This window comes from Triticum dicoccoides, chromosome 5B (genome assembly GCF_002162155.2).
Source record: "Triticum dicoccoides isolate Atlit2015 ecotype Zavitan chromosome 5B, WEW_v2.0, whole genome shotgun sequence".
Lineage (NCBI taxonomy): Eukaryota > Viridiplantae > Streptophyta > Magnoliopsida > Poales > Poaceae > Triticum > Triticum dicoccoides.
Genome location: NC_041389.1, coordinates 640,407,788 through 640,435,686, shown reverse-complemented (window position 1 = coordinate 640,435,686; position 27,899 = coordinate 640,407,788). Strand labels below are relative to the sequence as shown.

At 46.7% G+C, this 27,899-nt stretch overlaps 1 long non-coding RNA gene across 1 annotated transcript; it reads left to right on the top strand.

Moving 5' to 3' along the window:
- The first annotated feature begins 23,433 nt into the window (after positions 1 to 23,433).
- LOC119306475 lies at positions 23,434 to 23,944 on the top strand. Its single transcript, XR_005148960.1, has 2 exons — positions 23,434 to 23,565; positions 23,653 to 23,944. It is a non-coding gene; the product is annotated as an uncharacterized LOC119306475 (long non-coding RNA).
- The last annotated feature ends 3,955 nt before the right edge of the window (positions 23,945 to 27,899 follow it).

Genomic DNA, 27,899 nt, shown 5'->3' with positions numbered 1-27,899 from the left:
CTCTTCCTGGTTGTAGAAGCTATATCCCAAGGTTTCCCTTGGATATCCCATGAATATGCATTTATCCGATTTAGGTGTAAGCTTGTCTGACATAAGTCGCTTGACAAATGCTTCACAACCCCAAATCTTTAGAAAAAACAAACTGGGACTCTTCCCAATCCACATCTCATGTGGTGTCTTGTCTACGGATTTTGATGGTACCCTATTAAGTGTGAAAGCTGCAGTTTCTAGAGCGTATCCCCAAAATGACAAGGGTAAATCCGATTTGCTCATCATAGACCGGACCATGTCCAACAAGGTCCTATTCCTCCATTCTGACACGCCATTTATCTATGGCGTACCCAGAGGTGTGAGCTAAGGTACTATACCTCGACTTTTCAGATGATCATCAAACTCCTAACTCATGTACTCACTTCCACGATCAGATCGCAGAAGCTTTATAGTCTTGCCGAGCTGATTCTCAACCTCGTTCTGAAACTCTTTGAACTTTTCAAAAGTTTCTGACTTGTGCCTCATCAAATAGATATATCCGTATCTACTCAAGTCGTCGGTAAAAGTCACGAAGTACTGATAGCCACCTCTGGTAGTTGTGCTCATTGGACCACACACATCACTGTGTATAAGCTCCAACAGCTCAGACGCCCTCTCGCCATTCTTTGCGAAAGGAGACTTAGTCATCTTGCCGAGCAAGCATGATTCACATGTCTCGAACGACCTGAAGTTGGACGAAGTTAGGAGCCCATCATCATGGAGCTTCTTCATGCATTTCAGAATAATGTGTCCAAGCCAGCGATGCCAGAAGTATGTCGGATTTATCTCATTAGGCTTATGCCTCTTGACATTCACGTTATAGACCGGTTCCTGTTCTAGATTCAATATAAATAGCCCATCAATAATGGGTGCATAGCCGTGGAACATACCATTCAAAAATATCGAACAACCATTGTCCTTTAAATTGAATTCATAGCCTTGACTCATCATACATGAGGCAGAAATAATGTTCCGACTAAGTGCAGGAATGTAATAACAATTATTCAATTCCATAATGAATCCAGAAGGAAGCTGGAGTTGCATCGTGCCGACGTCCAACGCAGCAACTCTTGCTTTGTTGCCGACCCTGATGTCAATCTTCTCTTGTGCCACACGCCTAGTTCTTACCAGCCCCTGCATCGAGTTGCAAATATGAACAACCGATCCGGTATCAAATACCCAAGAGCTACTAGGTATGTCAGCAAGGTAAATGTCTATAACATATGCAACAAGTGTACCTTTGCCTGAAGAAGCATTTCCGGCCTTCTTGCAATGCTCTGCAAGCCACTTGCTACAGTTCCTCTTCCAGTGACTGGTCTCCTTGAAGTGAAAGCAAACGGTCTTCGAGTCCGGTCCAAACTTCGACGCAGTGGGAGAGGTTACCGTCTCCATGCCCTTTGCCTTAGCCTTTTTCTTGGACCAACTCTTCTTGAACTAACCGATTTCTGCACCATCAACACTTGATGCGTGCCTTTCTTAATATCCTGCTCTGCCACTTTGAACATCCCATTCAATTCAGTGAGCTTATTATCCATGCCATGCATATGATAGTTTGAAATGAACGTCCCATAGCTAAGCGGAAGAGAACCCAGAACAACATCAGTAGCCAGCTCATCCAAGAGCAGGAAGCCCAAACGATCCAAAGCTTGCACATATCCAATCATCTTGATCACATGTGGGCTCAGTGGATCACCTTCCTTCAGCTTGCAATCCATCAAGGATCGCCAGACGTTGAACCTTTCGGTCCTAGCCTGTGTCTGAAACATGCTCTTGAGACTCTCGATCATATCGTAAGCCTCAACATTTTCGAAATGCTGTTGCAAATCAGGCTCCATACAAGCCAGCATCAGACAACTGATCTCCGTTGATTCGTCAACAAGTTTCTGGTAGGCATTCTTAGTTGTGGCATTAACATTATCGGCAGGTTCCTCTGGAAGTGGATCCTCTAGAACATGTTCCTTTTTATCGTGTTTGAGAACAATTCTCAGATTTCTTTACCAGGTGGTAAAGTTTGTTCCATTCAGTTTATCCTTTTCCAGAATCGATTTCAATGCAAAGTTTGGTTGAGCAGGTGGTGCCATTGATCTACAACAAAAAATATGCAATCACTAAGCAATGTGTTTATGTAGAGTAATTCGCCTAAACAGAAATACTCCCACTGAAGTCAACATCCCTCCGCAAACTCTCAGTGATTCAGGATCCGACTAGCACATGCGACTAGTGAGCTTTAGCATCACTGCTAGCCAACATACCTATCCGGTAAGCAACTCCTTGCTAATCGTATCTCTATACGACTCTTGTCGGTTGGGAAGGTATCTCATACCCCGGCTCCCAACCCTCTTTGCCACAAGGCCCAAAACTGTTTTGATAGCCTTGTCAAGTTAACCTGATGGAGTGCATGTTCTTGTCCGACACGAACCCTTCAAATCAAGGACACCTAGCAGCACCTCAATTTTATGAGCCCACTACTAGACATACTTGACGTGCGAAGGTGCAACATCTGGGATGGCAATTCGCTTGATATTCATGAGGGATCATTCTACCATTCTAACATGCATAGAATCAAAGAAGCATAACAATCACATATAAACATATATTGTGAGATAGTATGGCTCCTTCATGGACATTCTTCCAGGTCGGCTCCGACTCCGATGACCATCTAGGAACTCCATCTTGTTTGTCACGCCGGGATGCCAAGCCACCAACCTGATCTCTATTATCCAACTACTACAACTAGTAATGAATTTACATAGAGTCACAAGTCGACACACATGCCGTTATACAATATAATGACAGCACTTTGGCTCCTGCCGGCTGACAAACATGACACGCAGGCCACGTATAAATTACACACATGCATCACATACACATGAGCCATACTATTCACATCAAACCTGCAAACAAAGTTGTGCATAGAATCGCATTCTACCGGTTTGTGTGATCGTGTATGAAATACAAGGCGCTACGCACACGGCGGTCCCGATTGACAGAAAACATAGCCTCAACGATCCCCATGTGCAGTTGATCACATCAACCGTGCACATAGCCGATCTTATCAACGACAACAAATCTCATCTGCCGCCTCCACATATCTAATATGCATACGATCTGAATCCAAATCCTATAGCAGAGGCTCTGATACCACTGTTGTGTTCTACGGTAGGGTGCGTCGACTACAAATTAAAATTCCTACGCGCAGAACAACCAAGAACATGCGACGGGATATGGATCATAGATTGTTACCACTAGACGCGCAGTGCCGTGCAGCGGAAGAAGAGTTGGGGCAGCGCATCCGCGTGGATCATCTCCTCCTCGTACGATCTCCCTAGAACAGCCAGTCGTCCGATCCCACGTACAAGTTCGCCGGAGCGGTGCAAGTGCACCGCCTCTAACGGTATTTGCGTGTGCAGGAGGAACACCATGCGGCGGACCGCTAGGTCCGATCACACAGTCGGCGGCGAGTGGAGGTGGCTATTTGCAACACATGCAAACCCTAGTCGCAAGGCCGAAGCGATCAACCGCATGAGTGTGCCCACCTCCACTTTATATAGGCGTCCGTCGCTGGCTCAACACTTGGGCCTCGCACGGACCCTAAAGCCCAAAGACTACTCGGTCATGTTCCTAGTTCAGTTCGGATCACATCCGACCAGTGTCCTATGAACCGACCTCGTAGGTTCCTTCCCTAAAGCACGCGGACCCTTAGGTTCAAGTCATCTTGGTCACAGTTCGGATCACCCCCGACCTGCACGGTTGGTAGCGGCCTCTAGCAAGGCGTGCCGACCATCTAGCAGACTATGAAGCTGGTTAGGCGAACCTGTACAACGTGTCACACTTCTGTTCCCTTTGCCGCACGATATATGTTGTCGGGCTCAAGGCGAGATTGTCATCCTTGTGCTAGCCCGACCTCTTTCTCGTTCCAGTGATCCCGACCACTACCCGGATTATCTCATAATCCTTGTCGCATGGCCATGTTTAACTTGGTCAGATCACACGAGGGGCCCAGAGTATATCTCTCCTGATCGGAGGGGCAAATCCCATCTTGCTCGACCATGTCTCGCAGCATGGGACTAGACAAACCCGAAACCTACCTTTGTAACTACCCAGTCACGTAGTAGCGTTTGGTCGGCCCAAAGCAAGTCTTTCACCATCCCGAGTACATGCGTCAGCTCAGGTCTTAGGACATAGAATGTATGTCGTACTAGAGACTCACAGATGACATATCGCTGCGTCTCATAGTTGGGTCTGTCCGACTTGGACCTTATCTCGACTCGGATCCGACTACGTCGAATCCGACCAGACCTTTCCAAGTCCATATTATCCGGTTAGCATCCAATGCTCCATGGCTAGTGAGACCGAGCCATCGACCGTGTCATATGCTAGTCTAGTCGGCTGCGCGTCCACACAGCCCTTTCGACTAGGGACCTTTTAGGACAGTCATCATACAATGCATAGTCCCACAAACAAGTCATGTACTTGCTGATACACATCATTGATAATGTCCAAGGACTATCTTTATTCATAAACACATAGGAAATATCATCGTACATGATTGCCTCTAGGGCATATCTCCAACAGAGGTCACCACAGAACTTATCGGTTTGAAGCGTCATATCACACAGATGACCTCTGCTATTTTTGGTAAGTAAGACTTTAATATGGTTTTGGTATGATTTGCATGGAACTAACCCGGATTGACGCTGTTTTCAGCAGAATTACCGTGGTGTTGTTTATTGTGTAGAAATGAAAGTTCTTCAAATGAGCTAAAACTTTTTGACGATTTAAATGGAACAAAAGAGGCAGTAGAAGCTTCGTGGGAGGGCCAGAAGAGCCATGAGGAGGGCACAACTCACCAGGGCATGGGTGGGTTGTGCTCACCTCGAGGCCCATCTTCGTGTGAAACCAACACCAAAAAATCCTATAAATACAGAAACCCCCAGAAATAACCCTAGATCAGAAGTTCCGCCGCCGCAAGCCTCTGTAGCCACAAAAAACCAATCTGGATCTCATTCCCGCACTCCGCCGGAGGCCATCTTCATCATCCCTATGGCCATCATGATGAGGAGGGAGTAGTCCACCCTCGAGGATGAGGGTTTGTACTAGTAGCTATGTGTTTAATCTCTCTCTCTCTCTCCCTCTCTCTCTCTCTTGTGTTCTTGATATGGCACAATCCTGATGTATGGCGGGCTTTGTTAATATAGTTAGATCATATGGTGTTTTCCCCTCTCTATCTTGTTGTGAATTGAGTTTTCCCTTTGAGATTTCGTTCTTATCAAATTGAATACTTTTATGGATTTGAGAACACTTTATGCATGCCTTTCTATGAATACCCGTGGTGACAATGGTGTGTCATATTGATGCACTTGATATTTTTTTGGCACTCAACTCGCAGATTCCCGAGGTGACATTGGGGTAATCTATGCATAGGGGTTGATGCACGTTCTCGTCTTTGTTTCTCCAGTAGAAATGTTGGGGCACTCTTTGAGGTTCTTTGTGTTGGATTGAGTATTATGAGTCTGAAATTGTTTGATGCATATCGTATAATCAACTGACGGATACTCGCGGTGACATTGGAGTATCTAGGTGACATTAGAGTTGGTTGATGTGTATCATATGGTGTTATTTTAGTACGAACTCTTGGTTAGATTGATCGGAAAGAATAGATGGTGTTATTTTAGTACGAACTCTAGGATAGACTGGCCGGAAAGAATAACTTTGAGGTGGTTTCGTACCCTACAAAGAATTTCTTCTTATGTTCTCCGCTAGATAAGAACTTGTGACAGCCTGGTTTTTGCCCTCTTCTTCTTTGCTTGATTTTCAGCTGAGTTGGTTTTGAATTTGGAGTTCTGAATCATTTCATTTGGACTTAACCACCTGGGTACCCCCTTGATTTTCACCCAAGTGTTCCCTCTCCTCCTCTCAACCATCATTTCAACCTTGGCCAACCCAAAAATATTGTTGGGAATATTTTTCTTAAATGAAAAAGATTCATTTTGGCCTCCTAAACCCTAGCTAACCCTTTGAGCTCCAAAGCAACCCCAATTTTTCTTGCCCCAAAAATTCTGAGAAAAATCCCAATTATTCTTTGGACCCTAGGGCACCTTTCTGAGCAAAAATATTTCACTCCTCTTTGGAATATTTTGGCTACAGAAAATAAAATCACTTCTTGGCAGAAATGGTAGTTTCAACAACTACCTTTTTACTAGCTCCATCATAGCTGGTTTTCCCTGTGCTTATTCACGTTAGTAAGAGATAGTAAACCCCAAAGCTCAGCCCTTGAAGCCCAGTGGTTTGATCACAGTAAATCTCCAAAGTTACTGTCCAGTAACTTGTCAGCAGCACAAGTTTACTTCTACTGCACCTAGAACTTAACCAAACCATGGTAACAACTCAGTTTACTAGGGACTACACGCCAAACATCTTTGTTAGTGCGTAGGGTGGCCTGATGTCATGGTTCACGCGGTGACCGCGTTCGTTCGAGCGTGCTGGCATGCAATCCGCGCGCTCTGTGCGTCGCCAGTGCCTTTGTGGAGCGCGTGCTCGCTGCCCAGCTAGCCAGAGCGTGCCGCACCTCGCCAATATCCTCCATAACTCCTCCCTGTCACTCGCCGACGCTGGAGCCCGCCGTAGCGAGCATGGGCACAGTCCGGCCAACGGCACAGTGCGTGCGCACTGTGTTCGTCTCTTTCCCCCTCGCTCCTGTGCTCGTCCGCGCCCGTGCACAGTTCCTGCATGACGTCCGTCGTCTTCTCCCTCCCTCTCTCGCGCCGTTCGTCACCGGGCGCTATGGACAGGTGTCCTCCGGCGGAGCCTGACCCCCCTCGCCGCCCCGCCTATAAAAGCAGCCACCCGCAGCCTCTTGGAGCACCACTCGCCCCTCCCACCCCTCCTAGAACCAATAGAAGCCGTAGCCCGGCCGGGCAGGCCGTGAGCTGCCGTCCCGGAGCCGAGCTCGCCGGCGATCCCCTCCGAATTGTTCCCGCAGCTCCGGCCCCTCCCAAGGTAAGGCGACCCCGCCAGGGCCTCTGCCTCTCCTCCATGAAGCCAACCCAACCCCCTGGAGCCCCTGGAGCCGCCCCAAGCCGCCATTTTCTTCCTCTCCAGCAACCTCCGTCCTTTGCCTCCACTGGAGAGGTCAAATCCGACGCCGTCCGGTCACCGTTTGCTAAGCTACGGCTACGGGCAGGTGCGCAATCATCTTCTCCGTCGATCCCTCCCTCTCGTTTGACTCCAAGAAGCCTCGTCGCCGGCGTGAGCTCCGGCGAAGCACCGCCTCCCTCTGTTTCCCTCTCCCCTCCCTCCGGCCTGACTAGCGGGGCCCGCTAGTCAGCCACTCATTACGCGCGTGAAGCGGTATGAGTGGTGGCGCCCAGGGAGTTTACGTGTTCGACGTCACCCCCCTGGCTGTTTATTATTTAGTTCAAATTCATTTAAATTCCAGTAGCATTCAAACAGCCACAACTTTTTACCTGAAAGTCCAAATGCATTGATTCTTTTTTGCATTGTGTTCTTTGAACAAAAATCTAACAACACCCAAAAGATGGGATTTTCCCTTGTTTTCTGGATTTTCTGTTTCAGAAGGTTTCTTGATATTTTTCTTTTGTGGTTTTGATTATTTTCAGAAGAGCCAGCTAGCCTTGAGGATCACTAGGAGCTTTGTGAACCTCATCAGCACTAAGGCAAGCCACAGTGACATTTTCATAGTGCCACTTCAGTATTTGTGATTTTTTCTACTTGAACTTATGAATATTTATGCATTTAAATTAGTTATATAATGATTATATTCTGTTAAATGCTTGTCATGTTAAAATACTTGAACTACAAAATGTTTGAGGTAAATATTGTTGGTAAGTTAAAGAGAACTTAGTTGCAATTGATGAATAGATGATATGGTCATAGAGTATGATAATTAGTTATGTTATTATTTTTGCATGATGAAAAGTAATGAGATTGCTAGAAATGATTCTGGTATAAGTGAGGTGTGATCTTATCCAGAGTAGTAGCATGAGTTGATAATGGCTTCGTAGGAGCGTGGTTGGTTCAGTTGTTTGCATGGTTATGTGATGCATATATTAAGTGATGCATAGTATGGCATTATGACACCGGTTATTTTCACATTAAGTTGAACCTAATTAATAACTCAACTTGAATATGTTGTTGACCGGGTCATGGTGCCGCTGAAACATGTAATTCCCAGTGCAACCACATTTGCCGGTTTGGGACGGCCTTAATGCATTTCATTGTCGTGCCTCTGGTCGGTGCCTCCATTTAGGGAAGGTTATGGGCGTGCTGTACCCTGGCCCAGTAGGCAAGCATAACCTTGTGAGCCCGTTGTAAGTTAATTTTTGGTACCGGATCCCAGAGTGGATCATGGCCACGATGGTGGTCGAGGTGTCTGGAGGTAGACACGGGGCCACCCAGGACTAGCCCGATGGGGTCTGAGTCGGAATGGCCGGGAGAGTGTCATGACAATGAAATGGTTTCGTCAGAACGCTATTGGTCCACCTGAATGGGAGTGCGAGGCCATGGGTTCCGTAGTGTGGGTACAATGTACTAACCTCTGCAGAGTTTTTTTAATCTATCGATAGCCAAGTCCATGGTTACGAACACGCTCGAAAGTACGGTACACCATGCGTCAACACTTAATAAAATATGCACACTAAAATTGTACTGAGGATGGCAGAGAGGCCATCGTGTTGAGTTTGGCCATGAGTTGGTCGGGTTGTGATCACCGTAAGGACCACGGGCCAAGAGTTGGTCGGGTTGTGATCGCCGTAAGGATCATAGGCCATGAATTGGTCGGGTGGTGATCGCCGAAAGGATCACACGTGTGTTATCGAAGTTATCATGTTTGTGGTCTGGAAATGATCACGTCCGGTAAGAAGTACCAGTTGAGCATAGTCACAACATATTAGATGTATGGTTGCATTGTTGATTAAATGGTTAAGTATCCTGATATTGTTTGACATTATGTTTATGCTTATTATGAGCTTGCAAGTACATTCAATGTACTGACCTGGCGTCTCATGCCAGATTTCAGGAAAGTCTCGTTGGAAAGGAGTGCTGTCTGAGTCTAGGCCGTGTCCACATTGGTGTCCTTGTGCTATGGAGTCCCGCTACGACGTTGTTCCGCTGCCGAGTAGTTGTCAAGATCGAGGCCCCCTTTATGTTCACTAAATAATGTACATATTGTTCAGCCGCACCGTGTGTGCCGCTTGGCCTCGCTAACTGTTGTAATATAAGCTATGCTCCGCTAGCATGAATAAAGCGGTTGATTTTCTGTACCATGTTGTTGTGTGTTTCCAGAAGACAAGATCTCTGGGCTGGCAATGCAAGGTAAACCGGTCGCTCTGAGCCGGGGTGCCACAACACTTGGTATCAAAGCCGCACTAGCTGTAGGCCAGGCTAGACTAAGCCGAGTTAACTGGATGCTAGATAGGAGCTGTAGCTGAGTGCCGATAATAATTGTAGCTGGTTGCTGCATTACATGCATTGATTTTATTTTTATGCTAACTTGCTAATGGTTGTGAGTGTAGATGGCTCCGGTGCTGTATCCGTGCCAGTCGCAGTTGATGCCGTACACGTCGCCGCATCTCCTTCGTAACGTGTGGCATCGGTTGTACCCTCACGGAGACGGTCCAGCCTATCGTGTGTATCGGGAGCACCTAGCTGACTCAGTGTATGAGTATCACGCCGTGGTTACTCTGCGCGCCAGTTCCGATTCCAGCTCTTACACTCGTACTTCCCGTAGCGGCTATGCTTCTACCGCTTCTCAGTCTGTCGAGTTTGCTGCATTCAAGGTACTCGTTGAGCTCCGCTACAACGAGGTCCAGATGCAGAACCACCCAGGTTTCCACTTCTATCCTTCTCTCCACGATAATGGTCGTGTCCGTTTCCCTGTCATTGATCCAAAGTCTGATAGTGTAGCCAGTCACCTCTCTTGTTACATCATTGCTAGCTATCTTCTAATCTACGAGCTGGCTCGTGAGCTGAGTCGTACCCGTTCTGCTTTAGCTTCTACTTTAGTCTCTGCTCGCTCAGCCACTGTTTCTCCAGCTGTAGGATTTACTGCCTATGTTCCCGCTAGTTCTAGATCCCCTATTCCTCCGGTTACCCCTCCGAGTAACTCGGGCACTGCGACTGCGAGTCCACTTAGTGCTCCTGCTGAGTGCGTTTCCCTCCTCGCCACTCCTGTAGCCCCGATGATCCACCCTCCACCTGCCCCAGAGGGAGAGCCCTCGAGGCAGCATCGTCGTGTCACTTTTAACCCGGAGGTCTCTGTTAACCCCGTCAGTTCTGGATCCGAGTTCGCTTCAGGAGAGGACCCCGCAGCACCAGCAGAGCAGTAGAATTTTCGAGTATTCTCAGTCGTCGGGATGGAGTATGGATGTAGTCGTACGAGCTATGATGTTTCGTTTCTTGTATGAGGGTAGTTGGACCTGGCATCTTGTTATCTTTCATGTATGAGTCTATGTATAGTTATGTTGAACTTTATTCGCTGTGTTTTATTCGTTATTTCGGTTTGATTTGGGTTTTTGTTGCTGGCTTCTCCCCAGTTTATTCTTGAATGCTTCTCATCTCAGTTGCGATTATTTGGGAAAAATCATATTAGGATGATGTGGGGAGGCTACAGTAGCAACGTTCGCGAGGGTTCTCCTGTTCGGCGTTCTACACGACAGGCAGGACAATCACCCGAGCCGTACGTTCCACCACCGCCTCCACCGAGCAAATTATGCCTATGTTCGAGGAACGGGGAAATAATGATCTGATGGAAATATTCAGAAGTATCCAAGAAATGGTTGGACAGAATGGACATCAGCCCGTCCCTCACTCCAAGTTATCTGATTTTCAAAGGACTAAGCCTCCCAGTTTCAGTCAGGCCATTGATCCCTTGGATGCAGATGATTGGCTGAGAACTATGGAAACGAAGCTTGAGGTTGCTCGAACTGACGAAGAGGATAAGGTTCCATTTGTAACACATTATCTGGAAGGCGCTGCTGCCATATGGTGGGAAAATGAAAAGGCCTCAGGGACTGATAATGAAGCAATTACCTGGTCAAGATTCAAGGAGTAATTCTGGAAATATCACATCCCTGCGGAAATCATGAAGACTAAGCAACGTGAATTTCTTGAGCTCCTCCAAGGAAGTCAGTCAGTGGGAGAGTATTTGCAGAAATTTAATCACCTGTCGCGCTACTCTCAATATGATGTAGCCACTGCAAAAAGGAAGATGGACAGATTTCTTGGTGGATTAAACCCGCACCGTCGTTGTGCTCTCAGTGTGTTTGATTTACCAGATTTCCAAACCCTGGTGAACAAGGCTTTCATTGCTGAAAGGGAACACAAGCTTGCATCAGATAATAAGTCTGCTCATAACGATCACAAACGCAAGTTTGAGCCCAAAAAGGAAATGCAACCAGTGCAAAAGGTTCGTACCTGGCAGCCAACTCCTGTGGCATACCAGCTTAACTGGCAGCAAAATATTAACAAGACCACCACCCAAGTCAAGAATGACATGCTCAACCCAGTTCTGGAGAACCGCCTGCGCAATAGTTCCTGTTATAGTTGCGGACAAACCGGGCATTATGCTAAGCAGTGTCCCAAGAACAACCGGACCAATGTTATGTTCAAGCCACAAGTCCATTATTTGGAGGCAGGACCAAGTCAGCACGACGTCACGGGATACGTGCATCACATTTCCGCCGACGAATCCCAAGAAAATCCCGAAGTCGTCATTGGTATGTTCCCTGTTAATAACATACCTGCAGTAATTTTATTTGACTCTGGGGCTTCCCACTCTTTTATTTCTTGGAGTTTTGTTGCCCAAAACAAATCTCCTTGTTCACTTCTGGGCAAGAATATGCTCGTACAAACCCTGGGATCCCTCATCAGAAGCAATTTAGTCTGCCGCAATCTGGAAGTCAGTATCAACGGAATCCATTTTCCAACGTATTTGATACTTATTGAGTCTGATAAATTGGATGTTATCTTGGGTATGAATTGGCTGACTCAGTACCAAGTATGCATAACTTGCGCAACCCGAGAAGTCAACTTGACCGACCAAGATGGGCAAACTACAAAGTTTATTGCTCGTAGGAGCATACTCTCTAAGGAAATGGTCTTTACAGCAATAACGGAGATGGAATTAATTCCGGTGGTCAGTGAGTTTCCTGATGTATTCCTAGAAGAACTGTGAGGCATGCCACCTGATCGAGAGCTTGAGTTTGCAATTGAACTTGTGCCCGAAACCATCCCAATACACAAGAAATATTATTGAATGCCGTCATCCGAATTAGTAGAGCTAAAGAAACAGCTTGATGAAATGCTCCAAAAAGGGTATATCCTCCCCAGCTCCTAACCATGGGGATCGCTTGCTATTTTTGTGGACAAGAAAGATGTCAGCCTCCGCATGTGCGTAGATTACCGTCAGCTGAATGATGTCACGATCAAAAACAAATACCCTCTGCCAAGAATTGATGATTTGTTTGATCAGCTCAGTGGAGCTAAGGTACTCTCAAAGATTGATTTGCGGACCTGATACTATCAGCTCAAAATTAAAAAAGGAGGATATTCCCAAGACAACATTGACTACTCGCTACGGTCTCTATGAATACACAGTCATGTCCTTCGGCCTCACCAACGCCCCCACCTTCTTCATGCACATGATGAATAAAGTAGTCATGGATTTCCTCGATAAGTTCGTGGTCGTCTTCATCGATGATATACTTATTTACTCAAGAAGTGAAGAAGAGCATAAGGAACACCTCCGAGCAATGTTACAACGACTCCGTGAGCACCAGTTGTACGCCAAATTCAGTAAATGCGAGTTTTGGCTCAAGCAAGTTGGATTCCTCGGGCATGTGCTATCCGCGGAAGGTATAACTGTGGACCCAAGCAAGGTGAAAGATGTGCTCGACTGGTTGCCACCCGCCACCGTATCTTAGATCCGGAGTTTTCTTGGATTAGCCGGGTACTACCGCCGTTTCATTGAAGGGTTCTCCAAGATTGCTAAGCCCATGACGGAGCTTCTCAAAAAGGATAAGAAGTTTGAATGGACTTTGGACTGTGAGAAAAGTTTCACCGAGTTGAAGAAACGTTTGACAACTGCGCCAGTATTAACACTTCCTGATATCTACCGCAGTTTCGACGTATATTGCGACGCTTCCCGGCAAGGGCTAGGATGCGTACTTATGCAAGATGGCAAGGTACTAGCTTATGCCTTTCGGCAGATACGGCCCCATGAAGGGAATTACCCCACTCATGATTTGGAATTGGCCGCGGTAGTCCATGCTTTGAAAATTTGGAGACACTACCTCATCGGGAAAAGGTGCCAAATTTTTACCGATAACAAAAGTCTCAAATATATATTTACTCAGCCGGATTTAAATCTCCAACAATGAAGATGGCTTGAGTTGGTCAAGGATTACGACCTTGGAATAAATTACCACCCGGGTAAGGCCAACGTGGTTGCCGATGCACTCAGTCGAAAACCCGACAGTTTAAACGTCATGTTGGAATCTTTGCCTTCCGAGCTTAAAGAGGAGATAGCTCAGCTCAACCTGGTCATATGTGAGGCTGGCCTTGCCAATATTCTGAAGGTTACCTCGACTCTTGAGGAAGAAATCCGCAAAGCCCAGTCAGGCGATGCCGATCTACAAAAACATATCAAGTTTTCCGATTTCTCGAAGGATCAATACGGTACCCTTCGATTTAGGGGAAGGATTTGTGAACCTAATCAAGCTGCTCTGAAGTAGAAAATTTTGTCAGAAGCCCACGAATCCTCGTATTCAATCCACCCGGGAGGAACAAAAATGTATGAAGACCTTCAACAAATATTCTGGTGGGATGGAATGAAGAAAGACATTCTTATTTCGTAGCCTGTTGCGACATATGCAACAAAGTAAAGGCAGAACATCAGAAACCAGCAGGACTTCTCCAACCATTGCCCATATCACAATGGAAATGGGATGATGTCTGCATGGATTTCATCACAGGACTACCTAAGACCCGACGAGGCAATAATGCAATCTGGGTCATAGTAGACACATTAACCAAGGTGGCCCACTTCCTCCCAGTCAAAACCTCGTACCGAGCAAACGAACTCGCGCGACTGTATGTATCCAGAATTGTCAGTCTGCATGGAGTTCCCCAAACCATCACTTCTGATCGAGGTTCGCTTTTCACCTCCGCTTTTTGGTCCCGTCTCCATCAGGCCCTCGAGACAGAGTTGAAATACAGTACCGCTTATCATCCTCAGACGGATGGGTAGACAGAAAGAGTAAATTAGATACTCGAAGATATGCTCCAAGCCTGTGTTTTGGCCCAAGGATCAATGGGAAGATTGCTTACCGTACGCCGAGTTTTTGTATAACAATGGGTTCCAGACCAGTTTAAAGATGTCACCATATGAAGCCTTGTATGGCCATAAGTGCCGCACTCCATTAAATTGGTCTCAAACCGGTGATAGCCGTATTTTTGGAACATATCTCATGCTGGAAGTCAAAAAGCAAGTCAAGGAGATCCAAGACAGATTGCAATTGGACAAATCGCGACAGAAAAGTTATTACGATGCAAAGCACCGACAGATCAGCTTTGAACCCAGAGAACATGTCTACCTTCGAGTCACGCCTATGAAAGGAATAAAAAGGTTTCAAACCCGTGGAAAATTGGCACCCAGGTTTATCGGTCCATTTCCCGTTATGACACGAGTAGGTGCTGTGGCATATCAGTTGGAATTGCCCCCTGAGCTGTCACACGTGCAAAACGTGTTCCACGTTTCTCAACTGCGACGGTGCATATCACCACCCGAGAAAAAGACTGAATTGACAGAAATGGAGCTGGCAAAGGACTTGACCTACGAAGAGAGGCCAGTGAAAATTTTGGATCAGATGGAATGGGTCACTCGCAGTAAATCACGGAAGTTTTACAAGGTCCAATGGATGCATCATACCGAGTCAGAATCAACCTGGGAATCAGAAGAATTTCTACGGGCATGTTATCCAGAATGGTTTCTCAAGCAACCGAATCTAGAGAACGAGATTCATTCTAAGTGGGGGAGGTTTGTGACAACCTGGTTTTTGCCCTCTTCTTCTTTGCTTGATTTTCAGCTGAGTTGGTTTTGAATTTGGAGTTCTGAATCATTTCATTTGGACTTAACCACTTGGGTACCCCCTTGATTTTCACCCAAGTTTTCCCTCTCCTCCTCTCAACCATCATTTCACCCTTGGCCAACCCAAAAATATTGTTGGGAAAAAATATTCATTTTCGCCTCCTAAACCCTAGCTAACCCTTTGAGCTCCAAAGCAACCCCAATTTTTCTTGCCCCAAAAATCCTGAGAAAAATCCCAATTATTCTTTGGACCCTAGGGCACCTTTGTGAGCAAAAATATTTCACCACTCTTTGGAATATTTTGGCTACAGAAAATAAAATCACTTCTGGGCAGAAATGGTAGTTTCAACAGCAACTACCTTTTTACTAGCTCCATCGTAGCTGGTTTTCCCTATGCCTATTCACCTTAGTAAGAGGTAGTAAAACCCCAAAGCTCAGCCCTTGAAGCCTAGTGGTTTGATCACAATAACTCTCCGAAGTTACTGTCCAGTAACTTGTCAGCAGCACAAGTTTACTTCTACTGCACTTGGAACTTAACCAAACCGTGGTAACAACTCAGTTTACTAGGGACTACACGCCAGGCATCTTTGTTAGTGCATAGGGTGGCCTGATGTCACGGTTCACACGATGACCACGTTCGTCTCAGCGTGCTGGCATGCAATCCGCGCGCACTGCGCGTCGCCAGTGCCTCTGTGGAGCACGTGCTCGCTGCCCAGCTAGCCAGAGCGTGCCGCACCTTGCCATCATCTTCCATAACTCCTCCCTGTCGCTCGCCGATGCCGGAGCTCGCCGCAGCAAGCATGGGCACGGTCCGGCCAACGGCACAGTGCGCGTGCACTGTGTTCGTCTCTTTCCCCCTCACTCCTGTGCTCGTCCGCGCCCGCGCACAGTTCCTGCATGACGTCCGTCATCTTCTTCCTCCCTCTCTGGCACCGTTCGTCGCCGGGCGCCGTGGACAGGTGTCCTCCGGCGGAGCCCGAGCCCCCCTCGCCGCCCCGCCTATAAAAGCAGCCACCCGCAGCCTCTTGGAGCACCACTCGCCACTCCCACCCCTCCTAGAACCAGTCGATGCCACAGCCCGGCCGGGCAGGCCCCGGGCTGCCGTCCGGGAGCCGAGCTCGCCGGCGATCCCCTCCGAATCGTTCCCGCAGCTTTGGCCACTCCCAAGCTAAGGCGACCCCGCCAGGGCCTCCGCCTCTCCTCCGTGAAACCAACCCAACCCCCTGGAGCCCCTGGAGCCGCCCCAAGCCATCGTCTTCTTCCTCTTCGGCAACCTCCGTCCTCTCCTTCCGCTGGAGAGGTCAAATCCAACGCCGTCCGGTCACCGTTTGCTAAGCTACGGGTACGGGCAGGTGCGCAATCATCTTCTTCGTTGACCCCTCCCTCTCGTTTGACTCAAAGAAGCTTCGTCACCGGCGTGAGTTCCGGCGAAGCGCTGCCTCCCTCTGTTTCCCTCTCCCCTCCCTCCGGCTTGACTAGCGGGGCCCACTAGTCAGCCACTCATTACGCATGTGAAGCGGTATGAGAGGTGGCACCCAGGGAGTTTAAGTGTTCGACGTCACCCCCTGGTTGTTTATTATTTAGTTCAAATTCATTTAAATTCGAGTAGCATTCAAACAGCCACAACTTTTTACCTGAAAGTCCAAATGCATTAATTCTTTTTGCATTGTGTTCTTTGACCAAAAATTTAACAGCACCCAAAAGATGGGATTTTTAATTGCTGTCTGGATTTTCTGGTGAATTTCAGAAGGTTTCTTGATATTTTTCTTTTGTGGTTTTGATTATTTTCAAAAGAGCCAGCTTGTCTTGAGGATCACCAGGAGCTTTGTGAACCTCATCAGCACTAAGGCAAGCCACAGTGACATTTTCATAGTGCCACTTCAATATTTGTGATTTTTTCTACTTGAACTTATGAATATTTATGTATTTAAATTAGTTATATAATGATTATATTCTATTAAATGCTTGTCATGTTAAAATACTTGAACTACAAAATGTTTGAGGTAAATATTGTTGGTAAGTTAAAGAGAACTTAGATGCAAGTGATGAATAAATGATATGGTCATAGAGTATGATAATTAGTTATGTTATTATTTTTGCATGATGAAAAGTAATGAGATTGCTAGAAATGATTCTGGTATAAGTGAGGTGTGATCTTATCCAGAGTAGAAGCATGCGTTGATAATGGCTCCGTAGGAGCGTGGTTGGTTCAGTTGTTTGCATGGTTATGTGGTGCATATATTAAGTGATGCATAGTATGGCATTATGACACCGATTATTTTCACATTAAGTTGAACCTGATTAATAACTCGACTTGAATATGTTGTTGAACGGGTCATGGTGCCGCTGAAACGAGTATTTCCCAGTGCAACCACATTTGCCGGTATGGGACGGCCTTAATGCATTTCATTGTCGTGCCTCTGGTCGGTGCCTCCATTTAGGGAAGGTTATGGGGGTGCTGTACCCTGGCTCGGTAGGCAAGCATAACCTTGTGAGCTCGTTGTAAGTTAATTTTTGGTACCGGATCCCAGAGTGGATCATAGCCACGACGATGGTCGAGGTGTCTGGAGGTAGACACGAGGCCACCCAGGACTAGCACAATGGGGTCTGAGTCGGAACGGCTGGGAGAGTGTCATGACAATGAAATGGTTTCGTTGGAACGTTGTTGGTCCGCCTGAATGGGAGTGCGAGGCCATGGGTTCCGTAGTGTGGGTACAGTGTACTAACCTTTGTAGAGTGTTTTTAATCTATCAATAGCCGAGTCCACGGTTACGGAAACACTTGAAAGTAGGGTACACCATGGGTCAACACTTAATAAAATATGCACACTAAAATTGTACTGAGGATGGCAGAGAGGCCATCGTGTTGAGTTTGGCCTTGAGTTGGTCGGGTTGTGATATCCGTAAGGATCACGGGCCAAGAGTTGGTCGGTTGTGATCTCCGTAAGGATCATAGGCCATGAATTGGTCGGGTGGTGATCGCCGAAAGGATCACACATGTGTTATGAAGTTATCATGCTTGTGGTCTGGAAATGATCACGTCCGGTAAGAAGTACCGGTTGAGCATAGTCACATCATATTAGATGTATGGTTGCATTGTTGCTTAAATGGTTAAATATCCTGATATTGTTTGACATTATGTTTATGCTTATTGTGAGCTTGCAAGTACATTCAATGTACTGACCTGGCATGTCATGCCAGATTTCAGGAAAGTCTCGTTGGAAAGGAGTGTGTCCGAGTCTAGGCCATGTCCACATCGGTGTGCTTGTGCTATGGAGTCCCGCTACGACGTTGTTCCACTGCCGAGTAGTTGTCAAGATCGAGGCCCCCTTTATGTTCACTAAATAATGTACATATTGTTCAGCCGCACCATCTGTGCAGCTTGGCCTCGCTAACTGTTGTAATATAAGCTATGCTCCACTAGCATGAATAAAGCGGTTGATTTTCTGTACCATGTTGTTGTGTATTGCCAGAAGACAAGATCTCTGGGCTGGCAATGCAAGGTAAACCGGTCGCTCTGAGCCGGGGTGCCACAGAACTTTTCAGTTATTCTTCATCGCACGTTGAGGGATTGTTATGTGATCCAATTGGATTAGCATTGTTGAGAGATTGCACTAGTGAAAGTACGAACCCTAGGCCTCATTTTCAAGCATTGCAATACCGTTTGTGCTCCTTTTTATCAATTGCTACCTTTTTGTTTTTTATTGTTCCTATTACAAAAATCAATATCTACTATCATTACTACGCTTTTATCACCATCTCTTCACTGAACTAGTGCACCTATACAATTTGCCATTGTATTTGGTGTGTTGGGGACACAAGAGACTTTTTATTATTTGGTTATAGGGTGGTTTGAGAGAGGCCATCTTCATCCTACGCCTCCCACGAATTGATAAATCTTAGGTCATCCACTTGAGGGAAATTTGCTACTATCCTACAAAACTCTGCGCTTGGAGGCCCAACACGAGTCTACAAGAACAAGTTTTGTAGTAGACATCAACAATTGATAGAAAAGCGCAAAGTTATAACGATATCTAAGGCAATGATCATGAATATAGGCATCAGGTCCGTGTCAAGTAGACCAAAACGATTCTGCATCTACTACTATTACTACACACATCGACCACTATCCAGCATGCATCTAGCTAGAGTATTAAGTTCATAAGAACGGAGTAACGCCTTAAGTAAGATGACATGATGTAGAGGGATAAACTCAAGTAATATGATATAAACCCCATCTTTTTATGCTTGATCGCAACAATACAATACGTGCCTCGCTACCCCTTCTGTCACTGGGTGAGGACACCGCGAGATTGAACCCAAAATTAAGCACATCTGCCATTGCAAGAAAAACCAATCTAGTTGGCCAAACAAAACCGATAGTTCGAAGACAAATACAAAGATATATTAATCATGCATAAAAGAGTTCAGAGAAGACTCAAATAATATTCATAGATAATCTGATCATAAATCCACAATTCATCGAATCTCAACAAATGCACCGCAAAAAAGTATAACACCGAATAGATCTCCAAGAACATCAAGGAGAACATTGTATTGAAGATCAAAGAGAGAGAAGAAGCCATCTAGCTACTAGCTTTGGACCCGTAGGTCTGTGGTAAACTACTCACACATCATCGGAAGGGCATCAAGGTTGATGTAGAGGCCCTCCGTCATCAAATCCCCCTCCGGCAGGGTGCCAGAAAAGGCCCCAAGATGGGATCTCACGGGAACATAGGCTTGCGGCGGCTAAAAAGTATTTTGGTGGATGCCTCTTATGGTTTGGGAATATTTGGGAATTTATTGTGCAAAGATTAGGATTGGAAGACCTCCGAGGGGCCCACAAGCTCTCACCCCCCCGGGCATGCCTGGCAGGCTTGTGGCCTCCTCGGGAACCTTCTGGCCCCCTCTCCAAGTCCTATGGATGTCTTCTAGTCCAAGAAAAATCATCGCGAAAGTTTTATTCCGTTTGGACTTTGTTTGATATTCCTTTTGTGTAAAACTCAAAAACAAGGAAAAACCAAAAACTAGCACTGGGCTCTAGGTTAATAGGTTAGTCCCAAAAAATAATATAAAATAGCATATTAATGCATATAAACATCCAAAACAGATAATATAATAGCATGGAACTATCGAAAATTATAGATATGTTGGAGATGTATCATGCAGCATCACAAGAAGTTTGCAGGCAAAGTGACTAAATAGTTAGTTATGAGATGATGTATTACAGAACGAGTAAAGAGACTTGCCGATAACGAGATATGTGTTGTTAAGGTTCGACCGATAAAGAGCTTTGTAGAATATGTAGGAACCAATATGGGCATGCAGGTCCTGCTGTTGGTTATTGACCAGAGAAGCGTCTCGGTCATGTCTACATCATTCTCGAACCCATAGGGTCCGCATGCTTAACGTTCGTTGATGATATAGTATTATATGAGTTATGTGAATTGGTGACTGAATGTTGTTCGGAGTCCTGGATGAGACCACAGACATGACAAGGAGCTCCGGAATGGTCCATAGGCAAAGATTGATATATAGGACAATGCTCTCCCGAAAGGTTTCGGAATGCACCAGGTATTTATGGGATCACCAGAAGGGGTTCCAGGAGGCCACAACAAGTTACCGGGCCTAACGGGCCAAAGGGAGGGGAGCACCCCAGCCCACAAGGGGCCGGCGCGCCTCCAACCTGGCCGCCGGTCTTGTAAAGGAAAGGGAGGGGCTGCCCCCCTCCTGCCTTTCCCCACACAAGGGAGAAAGGGAAGGGGAGGCACCCTAGGGCAATGAGCCCCCCTTTCGTTTCCCCGACACACCAAAGAAAGAAGGGGGGCGCCTAGGCAGGCACCCAGCATGGCCGCCGGCCCCCTTGGGGCGCGCCCTAGGGCAGCCCCTCCTCCCCCCACATATATATATGAGAGGAGGGAGAGGGGCAACACACACCATGATCCCCAAGCCGTGTGCCCCCCCCATCTCCCTCTAGTTATAGTTCCTCCTCCGTCCACGTCCGTTGTGCTTGGCGAGGCCCTACGAATAGTTTCACCACCGACGTCACCATGCCGCCGTGCTACCGGAACTCATCAACTACTTCACCTCTCTTGCTGGATCGAGAAGGCGAGGACGTCATCGAGCTGAACGTGTGGTGAGCGTGGAGATGTCGTACATTTGGTACTTGATCGGGACGGATCGTGAAGGTGTACGACTACTTCAACTGCATTGACAAACGCTTCTGCTTAGAGATCTAGAAGGGTATGTAGATGCACTCCCCCTCTCGTAGCTATGCATCTCCATGGATAGATCTTGCGTGTGCGTAGATTTTTTTTTGTTTTCCATGCAACGTTCCCAAACACTCACCCCGAACTCCATCCTCTACATCGCCACCTATATCACCTTCTGTGAGGCCTTCCTCTACATAGAGCCCCACTTCGGGCTCTGGCTAAAGTTGTTCTGCATTAAACCGCACAACAACGGCCCTAATCTGATGGAGTTCGAAGGATCCATGATCAACAAACTTAATAACATTCACTGGCCGAAAGGAAAATTCATTGAGACAATAACGAAGTGGTAGGAGGAGTGGTTCTATATGGCTGATGTGCCATTAGGGGATCAGGAGGGGGCCCTGCCTTCTCGGCTACATCCTTGAAGTGGATCCATTCTTGGACCACCAAAAACATCGACTGGGGAACCATATGGAGGTCGCGGAACTCCAGTGTCAAGTGAAGGCCATCGTCGATAGGGTTGTCACCTTGGTGGACATGGTCCATGTGATGCTAAACCACCAGATCCAGCCCCTTCGAGCCCGAGTTACCCCAATGTGGACGTTTGCATCGGGGAGTGGGAACTCGGTGGTCTTGAGCTTCTACAGAGGCAAGGTCCTCGACGGAATGATGAAGGTCCTCTTCAAGCCGAAGGACAGCAAGATCAGGACTGAAGGGATGACCTCGGCTTCTGCCGAGCACGCCTCGCCACCGAGGTATGTTTTCATTCTTAGTGCTTTTTTTTTGTATTTTAAGTGCTCACCGTTCCCTTTTAAATGAGTGGTTGGCTTTGTGTTTTCCTTTCGCAGGACTGGCGCACGCATGCCAAGGTGATCAAGTCCCCAACACCGGAATGGGAGGAACCCATGAGTCCTGCACTGGAGAAGCTTTTGGCCGAAGACCCTTATGTAGTTCAGGGCTTAACAAAAAAGAAGAAGGGGAAGAAGACCAGGGCAAAGAACCTGGCCATCTGAGAAAGCACCTCAGATGCCCTTGAAGAGAGCCAAAATGGCTTAGAATCCCAATTGAGCTCTGATCATCCGAAGGGGTCTAGCTGGTTCCACTCCTACCTAGGTGGGAAGAGGGAGAGGGCGGCGGATACAGACATGACAGAGCCGACCACGACAGTGTCTGCGTATACATCCACCCGGACTTATGTTCCAGATGAAGCACTAATTGTAAAGAGCGTGCCAGGTGAGAAACATCACTAGATGTCGTGCTTTCATATGTCTGCTCGATATTTGGACTGAATTATCTTCCCGGGTGGTCCTGACTCGCATGAATTCCGGTGCATGCTCAATCGGATAAAGGAGTGTTTGCTTGTGCCGGGGACTTCTCCGGTGAAGAGTCTTCGTATTTTGACTATGGGGTTAGGATCACTTTAAAAGGAAGGCTGGCTGGCGGTTCGCCCGGGTCAGAGACATGTTGCTCGCGTGATCCGGTTGGGTGTTGCGTTGGTCGACATGCCATCATGTGGTGCTCCGTAATGTGCTACCCTATCAAAGGATGTGTGCAAAAATAACACAACATGAGCATTTGCAGATGGTTGTGAAGAAAAAACTCGTTTCAAGAATTCATCTAGTAAGGATAGTAACAAATGACATAAGCTTATGAAGTAAAAAAAAGTATAATTAGACAAATACAAAGGTATATATGGACATTACTAAAGACATACATATATGGATCCTTTTAATGCTTAATTAGTGATATAGTAGTATTTATCTTACTATATACCCATGAGTATTAGTGTATCCCCGAAATAGGATACTGCAAATTGTATGAGAAAAAGGAACTAAGAGAATATGATTAGACAGAGAGAAAGACATATGTGGACACTACTAAAGGCAGAGACATATATGGATCCTTTTAGTGCCTAATTGATGATATATTTGTCTTACTATATGCCATGAGTACTAACATATCCCCAAAATAAGAAGAACATTAATGCATACCGCAAGACAAAAGGGAAGTAATTGATTTCTCCGGTGAAGAGTCTTCGTCTATATAAACACAAGAATGAGAGAGGCGTGGTAGCAGTAGCAAAACCGTAGTCGGAAGGAAAAAAAAGAATAGCTTCTCCTCATGGCACGTACCAATATCTCAAGTGTTCTTTGCTCGGGGGCTCTTATGGTCATCTCTCTTACTTTGTTATCATGCCATGCATCTGAAGACTACAAAGGTATGTGCCACTCTTGGTCTGAAATATTTGTGCAAATTTTGGTGTAGTTTATTAACTATGTCATGCCATTTGTGTTTTTTTGCATAGGCGTTCTCGTACGGACTGAGATGTGCGGCTATAGTTTTACAGTTCCCTGCGAACCCGAAGAGTGCAGGGATTGGTGCAAACAGACTGGTTATGAACGTGGACAAAGCTCTTGCGAAGACCGTCCGGGTTTTGATAGAGGATTAGTTTGTTGTTGCCGAAGAGGTAACTGAAGCTTGTTGATGCCAATGGTGCTACATGCCCAAATGTGCTTTAGAGCTCTTGGATTTAAGGACGATTAGGCGTATGTATGCATCCCATGTTTGAAACATTCAATAAAAGTCGAATTACTTTACCAATGTTGCAAATGACACAACAATGCCAAACACCATCCGCGCAGGGCGGCGAGTGGTCCAGCCCCGTTTGGTGCTGATGCGTCGCCTTCTGCATCTTGACGGCGGTGCTGGTTTTGCTCGCCGCCATCGCCGTGCTGGCCATCCACTTTGGGGTGCATCCCATGCCGCCCCACCTCGCCGTCCGGTCGGCGAGCCTCGACGCGCTCCGACCTTTGTCCATCTTCTTTTGTTTGCCTCTTATTGGTGTCCCAATCAGGAGGCAAGCAATCGACCTGCCCAAACCAGGTCTAGCAACCTCCACATTAGCGAGCAAGTCACAAAGTTCTTTCGCGAAGAGAGCATCTGGATTTGGAGTAGGTGCAACCACACTTGTCTCAATGGTCATGCCACTCACGGGCATCACTTGCTCGATGGTCATAGACAAGGGAAGGGCGTCAACATCTAAAACTCTGCGCTCCATGACACCGAGAGGTAGGGTGGCTGGCGCGTGACACCAATTGGACTTAGGCGGGCAAGAAATTGCAATTTCCAAATCATCAAACCCCTCGACATCAAGTATCTGGCTAGACTCCAGGGGTGATGATGGCGGTAAAGCCACAATGGAGATCTCGGGAGGGTCTACCTTCAGTTGTTCGACAGATAGAGGCAGGACCAAGCGCCCACATAGCTCCCACAGCTCAGGCATGATCTGCATTACCGGAGTCACAACCACATCATTTCCAAGTCCCTTAGAGGCTGACACTGGCAAACAAGCTCTAGCACGAGGGGAGAAACGACCATGAAGCTCGGCTCCCTTCTCGACCTCAAAGTTGTCATCGGGCACAACCAAATAGTGTAATACGTGAGCAGTCTGCAACATAGGTGGCGCCATGGAGAGTTCGCCCAGTGCAAACACGCTCCATGAAGCTCTCCATCCGCAGCATCCAACCTTGCATGGAGTCAATGACATCATGCAGAGGCTGGACCGTCTCCTCAAGCTAGAAAGAAGCCATACCAAGGAGCTCAGGGCACAGCAGCTCAGCCTGCTGCTCCAAGGCGGGCCACGCTAGGATATCTGTCGAGGCCACAGAGCCAACAAGAGCAGCAATAATCGATGTCCACGAATCACGAAAAAATGTCTTTGAGAGGGGCGAGGCTTCTTTCTTGACCTTGCGAGGAGCTGGAGTTTGTTGGTTTCTAATAGGGAGTCGTGGCAACGACGACACTATAGGGCTCCTAAGAAGCTGAGGGTATGCCAGAAATTTCAGCACTCACGCGCTCGATGACCATTCTCAAGGCACCGAGAACACCTAAAAGGATCTCGACAAACCGCTGCATGGTGATCAGGAAGGAGGCATCTGCAAAATCTACCACAAAGCCAAGCAGGGACAGGACAGGGAGCCAATGCAGGGACTAGCGGGACTAGGCATTGCACATTGCGCCGCAGCAATAACTCCTACCAACCTCCACACGTCACGCCCGACCGAGTATCCAGAACCAAGGAATTGGTAGCCGGTGGCAGCGTCCGCGGAGCCAGTTCATCATCATCCTCGTCTTCTTCTTTGTCGGCAAGGGAGCTCCACAAAACAGATCGCTCCGTGTCCAGACCCGACGCACTGCTGGCATGAGTTGAGGATGGTGTTGCTTCCACAGTAGTCGAGGACGATGTAGCGCAGGAAATAGAAGTCGTGGATGATGCTTCAACAGTAGAAGCCTAGGGTGATGACGGGGCTTCCGCAGGGGCCAGGGACGACATAGCAACGCCAGCAGTAGTCGGGGATGGCGCGCCCACAGCTGCAGTCGGGGTCGGGGTTGATAGTGCAACGCAGGAAGGAGCAGCGTCAGCAGAGCCCAAGGACGAGAGCCACCCAAGCAGCGGCGGTAGCAGGGACGCAAGCCCACCATCAATCATTATATGTGTATATTCTAAGTAGTTTGAGTTAAAGGACAAATTTTGTCATCTCGTAGCAACACACATGCACCCCTTCCCTACCAATGAAATAAGACAACCAGTGTTCAGACATAAGAATTGCAACATCCTTATAACTTAGGATATAGTTAGAACTTATAAAGAAACTCTGATGTTGTAGGTGTTTCTATCCTTGCATCACATATCATCCAATGGACCTCGGGATTTAAGGACATGTATGAACCGCTTTTCATGTGTCGGATATTTTGCACACTTATCTAGTAGATGATGGTTCTGCAATTTCTTGATGTAACTTTGGTGTATGAAAGTTGAAATTTAATTTTTCCTTTGATAACAAAATGTATCCTTGACAAGTGGGTTCTTCGATTGGTAGCAGATAGAGTATGATGTCATATATGGAATAACTATTTAGTTTAGTATAGTATAGTCCTACATATAGTTGAAATGAATAGAAAACATGCATTTTCTTAATTTTAATTTGTATGGTTCTTAGAATGTCACTATACGTTATGCTGTTTTCTAGGAGAACTTTGAAATTTTGGTGGTACATAGTGTGTTACGAATTATAGGCTGAAGGAAAATAGTGGGAGAGGATATGCAACTATGCATTTGTAACTTTTACTGACGCTAATTCTTTTTTGAAAAATCCCTAAAATCATTTACCCTTTTGCTTTGCATGCTTTGTTATTTTAGTCAAATGTGATATTTGTTGGGCATCAGCAAGGAACGCTGGCAAAGGCATGAAGAGATATTCACAACCAGGTAGATAAAGTACTCAATCGTCTCATGTTTTATGCTTTTGCGCAACACCACTTACCTTGTTGTTTCTCATGTTGCAACATAAAGATTTCAATGAGCTTGCTGATCTTGTCCATTGCGGTTGTGGGCTTGGTCATTGGGGCAGAGAAGTGTGATTCGTTTCTCCTGTTGCAACACACAAGCATATTTCCTAGTTAATATAACTCTCCATCTGGAATTGCTCCTTCTCCATCGACCTCGAGACATGCATGCATGCTTGCTTGCTTGTAGAAAAATAGCTTCACAAATAGCAACACCGTCATTTGCTCTAATTTTAGACGCAACGTGAAAGCGCAAGTGACACTTAATTATATTTTGGTGTGATGGCAGTATGGTTAGTGGAACTTTGTTAAAGTTTATCTTAGGATATTGGTTCCATGAAGATCTTGTTGGAGTTGGTGTGACCCCGAAAACCCATTTCAAAAAGATCAAAGGCGTGTTTTTTCCCGGTGACTTGAGGATTTTTATTTTGGTTCAATTTGAGTTGTAGAAAATAGAACAATTAAGAGGGGTCGTTGTGGATGAATGTTGTGTGGGAATACATCACTCATATACACCAACCCTCCCACCTCCTACCACATATTTGCCTTGTAGCGTGCTTCACCGTGGTGTCCTTTGAGTTTCAACAGAAACTTACTGGACACCCCATGCGCACGGGGTGCCCACAACTTTTTGGACACCCCGTGCGCACAGGGTGGTGTTTCTTCTCTAGAAACCTCGTGCGAATGGGGCTACCTTAGCCCATGCGCATGGTGTCCAACGAGCAGAAATGCCCACCCGACCAAGAACACTATAAAAGCAACCCTTCTTCCACCTCCAACCCTATCCCTTTTGTCTTGTTGAGCTTCACCATTGCTACACTCCATTTTGCTCATTACTCTCAATCCCTCCAACCAAACTTGTTGAAACATTAGGGATTGAGGGAGCAAGACCTGATCTACAACTTGAGTAAACCAGTCCGTGCTCCCTGCAAGATTTATTCACCACTGAATTGTTAGTCTTGGAGCTTGAGCTCTTATGGGGTTAGAGGTTCCTTCGAAAGCTTCCTTGCTTGTGGTGTGCTCCTGAGACGTATGTAAAGGTGTGGTGGTCGCTTTCAAGACCAATCCTGAGTGATTCGAGGCTCATCCGTTGGGGTGAATTGAGGAGAATACGTTGAGCCTTTCGTGGCATTCCACAAGCTTTGGCTCTGGCCCAGCTCTAACCGAGATTAGCTCTTCCCCAATGAAGAGTGAACTTCGGGATAA